This window comes from Rhagoletis zephyria, unplaced genomic scaffold, assembly GCF_001687245.7.
Source record: "Rhagoletis zephyria isolate East Lansing unplaced genomic scaffold, Rhagoletis_zephyria_1.1 Rzeph_scaffold_12597, whole genome shotgun sequence".
In the NCBI taxonomy this organism is placed as follows: Eukaryota; Metazoa; Arthropoda; class Insecta; order Diptera; family Tephritidae; genus Rhagoletis; species Rhagoletis zephyria.
In genome coordinates, this window is record NW_016169671.1 from 7723 (window position 1) to 17028 (window position 9306).

Sequence of the window (9306 nt, forward strand, 5' to 3'; positions counted from 1 at the left end):
ATAAAAACGTGTATTGGCAGCAAAGAAGACACATTCACAATTCAATTCGCTAAGCTAACGCAACAAGGGACGAATAAAAATTAACATCAAAAATGACTAAATTCGTAAGTATAAACTTTAAAGTTCAACTTTATTGCATTCATCTGAAATTTGCTTAGATTGTAAATTATCGCTGCCATTTTCTTACTTTGCAGTTGATTGTCCTGTGCGCCTTCATTGCCTGCACTGCCGCCAAGCCAGGTTTGCTAGCTCATTTTGGTGCTCCATTAATCTCAGCTCCCCTTGCCGCAGTTGCATTTAATGCACCACTGGATGCCGCCTATGCTAGCAGTCGCCTCGATGTTAACCAGAGATTTGCGGGAGCTTTTGTACCTACAGCTTTTGCCGCAGCTCCAGCGAAGCTTGTGGCATCTGCTTCAGTTGCCGCAGCCATTGGCTGCTCCAGTGGCCGCTCCTGTTGCCTACACCAACCTTCCTCTGGATGCCGCTTATGCTAGCAGCCGTCTCGACATTAACCAGAGATATGCTGGCGCCTTTGTGCCCACCACCTTCGCCCGGCTCCAGCAAAACTAGTAGCTCCTCCCCAGTTGCAGCTTCTTTAGCCGCTCCAGTGGCTGCCCCAGCAAAACTTGTAGCTTCGGCTCCAGTTGCCGCACCATTGGCCGCTCCTCTTGCCTACACCAACCTTCCCCTGGATTCCGCCTATGCTAGTAGCCGTCTCGACATTAACCAAGATATGCTGGCGCTTTGTGCCCACCACCTTCGCCGCGGCTCCAGCAAAACTAGTAGCTCCTGCCCCGTTGCAGCTCCTTTGGCCGCTCCAGTGGCTGCCCAGCAAAACTTGTAGCCTCGGCTCCAATAGCCGCTCACCTTGCCTACACTAACCTACCTTTAGATGCCGCTTATGCCACAGTCGCCTTGACGTTAACCAGAAATATGCCGCCGCTTTCTTTCCCGCAGCTTTCGCTGCGACACCTGCCAAGCTTTTAGCTCCAGCTGCACCGGTGGCAGCCGCATCATTTGCTGCACCAGAAGCTTCATTAACGCCGCTGAAGTACACCGCGGCCGCGCCAGCTCTGTGGTAAATTTCTATCAATCCCTTGGACACGCTGTTTATTGTTGCCTATTGAGTAGATAAGTGTATTTGTATGTATGTAAATAATATTTAAATCGAATGTAATAAAAGTTTGTATTTAAAAACTAAAACTGTGTTTGGTGGTGGTGGTGAGATTAATCTTCTGGATAGACAGTTAGAGCGGTTAGAATAAACCAGTGCGACTTTGGCGGTTAACGTTTGGGTTCATATACGAGTACATAAAATATATAGTAGGTCATAAAGTCGCTATAATAGGGACTATCGCCAAACTTAGGGGTGAAGTGTGCTAGCTTTCTGGGGAAATGGACACCCTTGTATTGTTGAAGCCTCCGACTGCGTCCCTTATAAAATAGATCACCACATATCTAGACTATACCAATCTAAGTTTTCTCAACTGGCTTCACCTCAAATTATGAATAGACAAAAAGCAGTAGTTGGAAGGAAGCCCCCGGAGCTTTAACATGGATGGGCCGAAACTTGACGAAGGCCCCCCTTTAAAAATCAAATTAAGGCTTCCAAATCATTGAATTATTTAGCAGACAGAAGTACGTATCTTTCATTAGGGAAGCAGTCGATTGCTTGCTCGATAGTATTACGTCGCCGATGAGGCAAATATCTACTCTGATAGGAAAGCGGCGATTAGAGACTTGGGCTCGCTGCCGATCTGCCTAAACCAGGCAGGCGATATTCTGACTATCTTTCAGTGGCGCCTGACAGTTTCCTAGTTAGACTTAAATAGATACTGGGTCACAGTGAATATCAGGAAATTGAGGGCGATTTAGTTGGCTCTGTATGTAGTAGCTTCGAGTCGATCTCATTGTGACAAATGTTGGAAATATAGGGTTGAAGTACCTTTGACTATATAAGGAGAACTTTTACTTAAGCGGCTTCTTACTGTCTAGTTAGCCCTTCCGTGAGTTTCTGGACCTTTTACAAATTTTGCAGTATTGTTGAGAGTTTTTTCAAGACCAGTTCAGACTTTTCGGGAGCGATAAGAACTTTTTTTTGAAACTTTCAGCGTTTTATCAGGCGCTTTCGAGAAATTTAGGAATTTTGCAAGACCCCTTCGGAATTGTTTTGGGATTTTCGGAGTTTCTCAAGACGCCTTCGGACTCTTTTGGGAATCTTCTGATTTTCTCGGGGCTTTTCGTGAGTTTCTAGTACATACTATTTATAGATATTTTTGGAAAACATTCATAGTCGAGGTAGTTTCTCCTAAAGGAGAAACTGCGAATTGTCGCAGTTATATTTGCAGAACTGGATGCTAGGGTGGATCGAAAAACTCAAATTTTAGAATTCGGAATCGGCGGGATGTGGAAAATTTGTATAACCATATCCAGTTCGCTCTGCGTGTCTCTAGGATGGTGGTGGACATACTAAATGTACACAAAACATGAAAGAGGTTTTTCCACAGGCAGGCTGGTGCCCACCACCGCTCTCGTTCTTTTTCAGCCTTTTGTGGTTGATACATCTGATCCCTTGTTTTGTCATTTCCTCTCATTTGCCTCGAATGGAAAGGCGATTTCTTTTGGACGAAAGGACTTTGCGGTAGATGAGGTTTGACAAAGTGCACCTTAAGGTCTCCAAAGCACAAAAGGGAGGAAACAAAAGTGACTTCCCTTACCACACGCAAGGAGTGGAATGCGCTGTTGAGCTTGTTACTGAAGCTCAACGGATGTGTGCGTCTTTAAGGCACGTGGCGCTTTCGAACAGGGAGGTGGATGACATCAGTTCAGTGCCGTTGATATCATGAGGTACAAACTAGCACTATTCCAGATTCCTGAGGTGCCGCACAGGGCCCGAGTTATATTTATCCCGAAGGTTGGTAAGAGAGATTATTCTCTTACCTATCCATTCAGGCCGATAAGTCGCATCTTCTTTATGCTGAGAGCAAAGACTGTCGACCTTGGTATCATATCTAACACTCTGAAACCGGCTCCTTTGCATCCCGACCAGCACGCGTATAGAACGGGTAGATCTACAGACACCGCTCGGTACGCTCTGACTTCGGAAATACAGGAGGCCTTCAAGTGTGGAGAAACCGTGCTCTATGCCTTTCTTGATATCGATTGGGCGTTCGACAATGCGTCCCATATAGGAGTCGACAGAGCTCTCGAGAAACGTAATGTCCATCCGATGGGTGGTTCAATTACTAACGGCAAAAAGATGCCCGAAAGGAGGGGTGCTATCACTTCTCCTGTCGAGCTTAGTAGTAGATGAACTCCTAGAAGTACCCACTGATGAGCGCGGCTTTGGCAAAGGTGAGGTTTTGTCATCAAGTAGTGGTTTTTAAAAGAAACTATAAGGATGAAATATGCAACAAGGCGACCTGGAGTACCTCTATTATGGAAAGATACACCCAGGCGAGCACATTAAAGTGGTATGCAAATGGCTCTGAAACTCCTGAGGGAACAGGAGCAGGTGTTCATGGCCCTATACTGAAGCTTTCGGTACTCCTGGGAACTTTCCCCAGCATATTTCAAGCGGAAGTCTATGCCACAAGTCTTTGTGCTGAGATTAATTTTCGGAGGAAGTATCGAAGCAATACGATAGAGAGGCTTAATGCTTTGGCTGAGAACCGGGCGCATGGCAGTCGAAGTTAATGGTGAAGCGGACCATCTGGCCAGACTGGCTACTGCCACCACGCTGATAGGACCGGAGCCCTTTCTTTCCATAGGTCTCAACACGATATAGGAAACGCTCAGGAAGAAAAACACCAAGCTAAGGGAACTGCATTGGCATAATACCATGGGACTTCGTCAATCCAAAAACTTATAGGAGGGTACAATCTAAAAAGATACGGGATACTCATAGGCCTGCCTATGCAAAAACTAAGGATCATTACAGGTGTATATATAATTTAGGAATTTAGTCTAGTGACCTATGTCGCTTCTGTGATGCTACCAAGGACACTCAATTACACCCCCTTCTTGAGTGTGAGGCCATCGCACGTAAGCATAGGGCATTTATGGCCCAGAGAGGACCAGATACACTTTCTAACCACGGCCTCAATTTTGAAATTTCTAGAGTCTCTAGGGCAAAGTAAGGTATGGAGATGAGCTAAGGGCACAATAGACCTACTGGTCGCAGTGATTTATTCATTATTTATTTGTCTATCTTGAGGCATGTGACGATTACATAAAAGCCACACTGCTTTCCAAGCAAGTTATATTGTGTTTTGATTCTAATTTATATGTCTTTTAGATAGTCGACACTAAATAAAAAATGCCAATTTATGAAATGAAAAGTGCAGCCACCTTGTCATGGTAGTTTCCGAGTCGTTTTCTTTGTTTTCTGTGAGACATCCCAAGATCTGCACAGCAAATGTATCACACAAGGCCAATTTATATAAGGTGGTGTTACTAGCTCAGCTGATTTTGTGTATGTGTCTCGCCGCACGGCTTCTGATATCAAATTGAAAATTTTGTTTGAATTTCTACACACACTCTTACAGATTTTGACAGTTTATGCCGCCAAAGCGAAAACAAAATATATGTAAATTTTTGTTTTTGTACTCGTGCTATCACCTTATATTAATTCGCCTTGGTATCACAGCTGTGGAGGGAGAAGAGAGAAAAGGAAGAGGAGGGAAAGTATGATGCTAGTCTTCCTATAACTCACAACAGCCAACGTTTGAAGCTCCAATCTAATACTTGTTTTACTAACGCACCTAGCTATCGATTAAGCTGTTTTTAAGACACGCTAAAACTGTACCGTAGTTTGATACGATTATATAAGTCTTCTAAACCCCGCCGAATCCGAGTTCTAAAATTCATGTCACTGAGAAGTCACTTGCGCATACCAGTGCTTCTTCGATTCGACCAAAGAGACGCCCTTACACCTTCCAGAAGAACGTGATGCCATTTCCAGGAGACGCGAGAGAAACCCAAGCCGTATGTAGCCACGGTAGGAGCACATTCACTCTCTACCTCATGCAGATCAGGTGGATTTTTTGGTTAGGTTAAATGGAAGTACTGAGAAGAGCAATGGTCACAATAGACCCTTAGAAGGCAGAACACATCTCTCCCACGTGAGCCTCCGCGATAATTTAGTTGCGAGCTAAAAATACTTAATTCAATAACGAGAAATTCTTGTTTGTATATATATATATATATATATCCATAGGATTCTCGGAAACGGCTCTAACAATTTTGATGAAATTTTGTGCACAGATAATGTTTTGGATTTTAAGATTATCTGAATAGGCATTATCTCCGAGAAGACTCGTACAAGTTTGACACCTATTCAAAATTGGTTACAAATTATCATAATATGGGTATCACATTTCAGTTATTTTACAGACCCCTAATTCAAAAATATTTTTAAATAGGGTCGCCACCTATTTTGAATCGCATATTTATTTAATTTTTTGTTTAGATAAAAAAGTTAAAATATGACTTTTCTTGGGTACCAAGAGAAAGTTCTTAAACAATGCTTACCCTATATACAAAATGTTATCCCTTAGGATAAGGTTGCCACTTATTTTCGATTCTACACAATTTATCTGGAACATCGCAATATGGATATCAAATGAAGGGTATTGTTGAGAACTTTGGTCAGAAAATATTTTCCCTCAGGGTTGCCACTCTTCTATGTTTTTATTTTGTTAATTTCAATCAACATTTTTTTAATGTATACATAGCGCATATACGCTCAAGATAAGTACCATTCATTCCAGCGTATTTCGGAATAGGGTTGCCAACTAAATTTGAGAGTAAGAAATTTACTTGATAGATATCGAAATCCAATTCTTTTTTTCTTACAAAATATTTTTTTAAAACTATCCAAATCTTGAAAACGTTAAAACGTATATGCAGTCCGGGCACTTGGTTTTTATGACTAATGTCATGCGGAGCAATCCCCGTTATTCTAATTACTATGCCGTTTAAGAATTATGAAACAAATTTTATTACACTCAGTGTTAACTAAACAATGCATTTGAAATAAGTACCTAAATACAATATTTTTTGATTGTTAACCACTTACCAAAAGCGTGAGGTGGTAAAGTAATACCGCTTAAATTGATACAATCGCACAAACTTGCACATACGTAAATATGTATGTATATGCAGACATGCTTGAATATCACTTACGCATGGTGGCCCTACAGTAGCAGGGAACGCGTGCGGATATGGCATTTAGCGAAGGCAAAAGGAAAATCCGAAAATCTACTCACTCAAAAAAAAACACAACGCACACAAACAAAAATAAATACAAAAACAAAGACCGCACGTACGTGCCAAGCATTATTGAATTACCCCCGAAGACCTCTAATGGGGCGTGTAACCAACAGAATATGTGTCGAATTGTGCGTGGTCAGTTATAGGCGGCGTGTATATGGTGTGCATGTAAATGTGTAAATGTGTACACACGAAGTGGCGTAGACCTTTGCTCTGGCGAAGAACGAGTATAAAAAGCCAAAACCGTTAACTGATGGAGCATCATATGTCAAAAAGTCTTCAGCGAAGCAACACCAAAAAAATAACAAACAAAAAAAAAAATAGTAAATCAAATCAAGCAAAATGCTCAAATACGTAAGTGGCATTTGTGGGCATTTTTATAAACTGTTTGTGGCTATAAACAAATAATTGGATTAATTAATTTTTTATTTACTATTTGTATAGGTCATTGTCATTCTCGCCACCATTGCCTGTGCCGCTGCCAAACCCAGCCTATTGCACGCACCACTCGCCGCTGCTCCATTCGCCGTTGCCGCGCAGCACCGTTCATCACCGCCACCAGCAGTCAAGTTGTTGCAAGAACACATAATGGCATTGCTGCCGCCCCCATTGTTGCCGCTGCGCCGCTTGCTGCCAGACTGATCGCTCCAGCTCCACTTGCCGCCGCTGCACCATTGGCAGCACCAGATCGCTGCACCACTGGCCCGTTATCGCTGCCGCTCCGTTCGCCGCACCACTGGCCCGTTATGCTGCACCGATCGCGCACTATGCTGCTTCTCCCTTCGCTTATTCGGCGCCTTTGGGTGCTCCCCTGCCTATGCGTCCCTCTTATGCGGCGCCTCTGCACTACGCAGCAGCAGCACCTGCGCTGTGGTAATGCACGACGATGATAACCGAGTTTGCTTAGATTAGTTTAAGAAAAGATTTTGTGAAAAATTAAAAATAAAAAAAGAGTAGTTTGTACAAATCCTTTGGCTTCATTTTTTATTCATTACTTGGCCCTTTATGCGCTTGCTTTCTTGTTTTTGATTTTTCTACCTCTTTTTCTTGCATTGTATGAAATATATTTTCACCAACCTATTTATTCTACAAATGACTGCGATAAATTATTGCTAGCTGAAAGCAAGCATACATCTTATTCACATGCATGTATGGATGTATGTATATATGTATGTATGTATGTAGGCGCACAGTACACACTCCCCAGTTTAACCTTAATGCAGCAACTCCAGTTTGCCCTCTGTAATATGCCATATTTCTCTTTTGCAAGCAACATGAGTCAAGAACTTAAAAACTAGAATAATCCACTACAAAAGTAACTGCTTTAAAAATGCTCAGGTATTCTGTGTAATGGCAGTATGAACGGTGCAACGCGCATCTAAGGTGGCTACGCAACAATATGGCTTTATGTACATATATGGGGCGTTCCATATCAAAATGGACGGGGTTGGTGGATAAACATAAATAACAAATAAATATGAAATTTTACTCCACTTTACTTACAGCACAAAAACAAATCAATTTAATAGTTTTGAAAAAAATCACACATACACATATCAAAATTCTCTATAAGAAGAAATAAAAAAGAAATTCTTGAAAAATTTTTCACATACAAATTTTTTGATAAAAAAAAATTAGTTTTTAAAAATATGCAATCTCAAAGAAAAATTGAAAAAAATCACAATGGCAGCTCTGATTATTGCGCAATATTTAAGTGTAGTATTACGGGGTGTACTTTACAATAATTTGAGTTATGATTTCTTTTTTTTACACCGAAGTTGAATAAAATGAGTGCGTTATAAATTTACAAATTTTTTAATTTTTTTTTTAGGTTTTTTTTTTGAGTATGTTTTGTAGCCCATTTTTTTTATTTATTTATAATTTTATTATAATAAAGTGCAATTTTTAAGCTACTGCAAAATTCCGTTGATTTTCAGTATTTTTAATGCCGACGGCTTTTTGCACTTTTTTCTTAGGGAAGAAAATACGCAAAACCGTTTTCAAAGAAAATTAAAAAACAATTAACGCCAGTTTTGCAGTCGCTTAAGACTTGCACTTTATTACTAAAATTTAATAGGCCACAATCTGCATACTCAAAAAAAATTCTAAAAAAATTGAAAATTTGTAAATTTGTAATGTACTCATTTTACTCAACTTCGGCGTAAAAACAAAATTCATAACTCAAATTATTGTAGAGAGTACCCCCGTTAATATTGTGCAATACTCAGAGCTACCATTCTGATTTTTTTTTTATTTTTTTTTTTTTTGAGATGGCATATTTTCAAAAACTAATTTCAAGCAAAAAAAATGTTTTTATTTCTTTTCATACAGAATTTTGATGTGTGTATGTGTGATTTTTTTCAAATTTGTTCCTCGCCCCGTTCTCGAGATATTTGGAAAACTATTGAATCGAAGTTTTTAAAAATGTATTAATCAAGCTCAAATTTATTTATTTATTATTTTTGTTTATCCACCAACCCTAAAAATTTAAAAACAAATCAAACACATGAACTGTGAACCCCGTTCATTTTGGTATGGAACGCCCCATATACATAAATGCATACATATTTATAAAAGTACATACAAACCTATTAGTTGTACATATTTCCTTTGTTGTTTGCATTTTGCCTGCTGAGCTCACCACCGTGCGCATTGCGCTCTGTATGCCTGGTTGGCATTCTAACTTGTACATAATCCATAATGCAGCGTATTCCCGATTCCCTGCTTGCCTGCGTCACTGTCATTTCCTCTACTTTCTTCACACTTCATTCGACTCCTTCCGCACTCTTTTGCACTCCACTTCCGAGCGAAGCCATTTGTTTGTGCTTAATGGTGCCTCCTGGAATTTATGTGCCTAGAATGTGCTCAATACAAATCTACTCTACTTTTATGCGGCAGTAGCACCAGGAAAGAGCAACGAGCAACGAGCAACGGCGGTAGCAACAGCAGGCAGCAACGGCAGCAGCAGCCAGTGGGAGTCGCCATTTCTAACGGGTGATTTTTTTGAGGTTAGGATTTTCATGCATTAGT

General features: G+C 40.7%; 1 pseudogene; it reads left to right on the forward strand.

Moving 5' to 3' along the window:
- Positions 1–92: 92 nt before the first annotated feature.
- On the forward strand, positions 93–1081 carry LOC108377729 (ice-structuring glycoprotein-like; annotated as a pseudogene).
- Positions 1082–9306: the final 8225 nt, after the last annotated feature.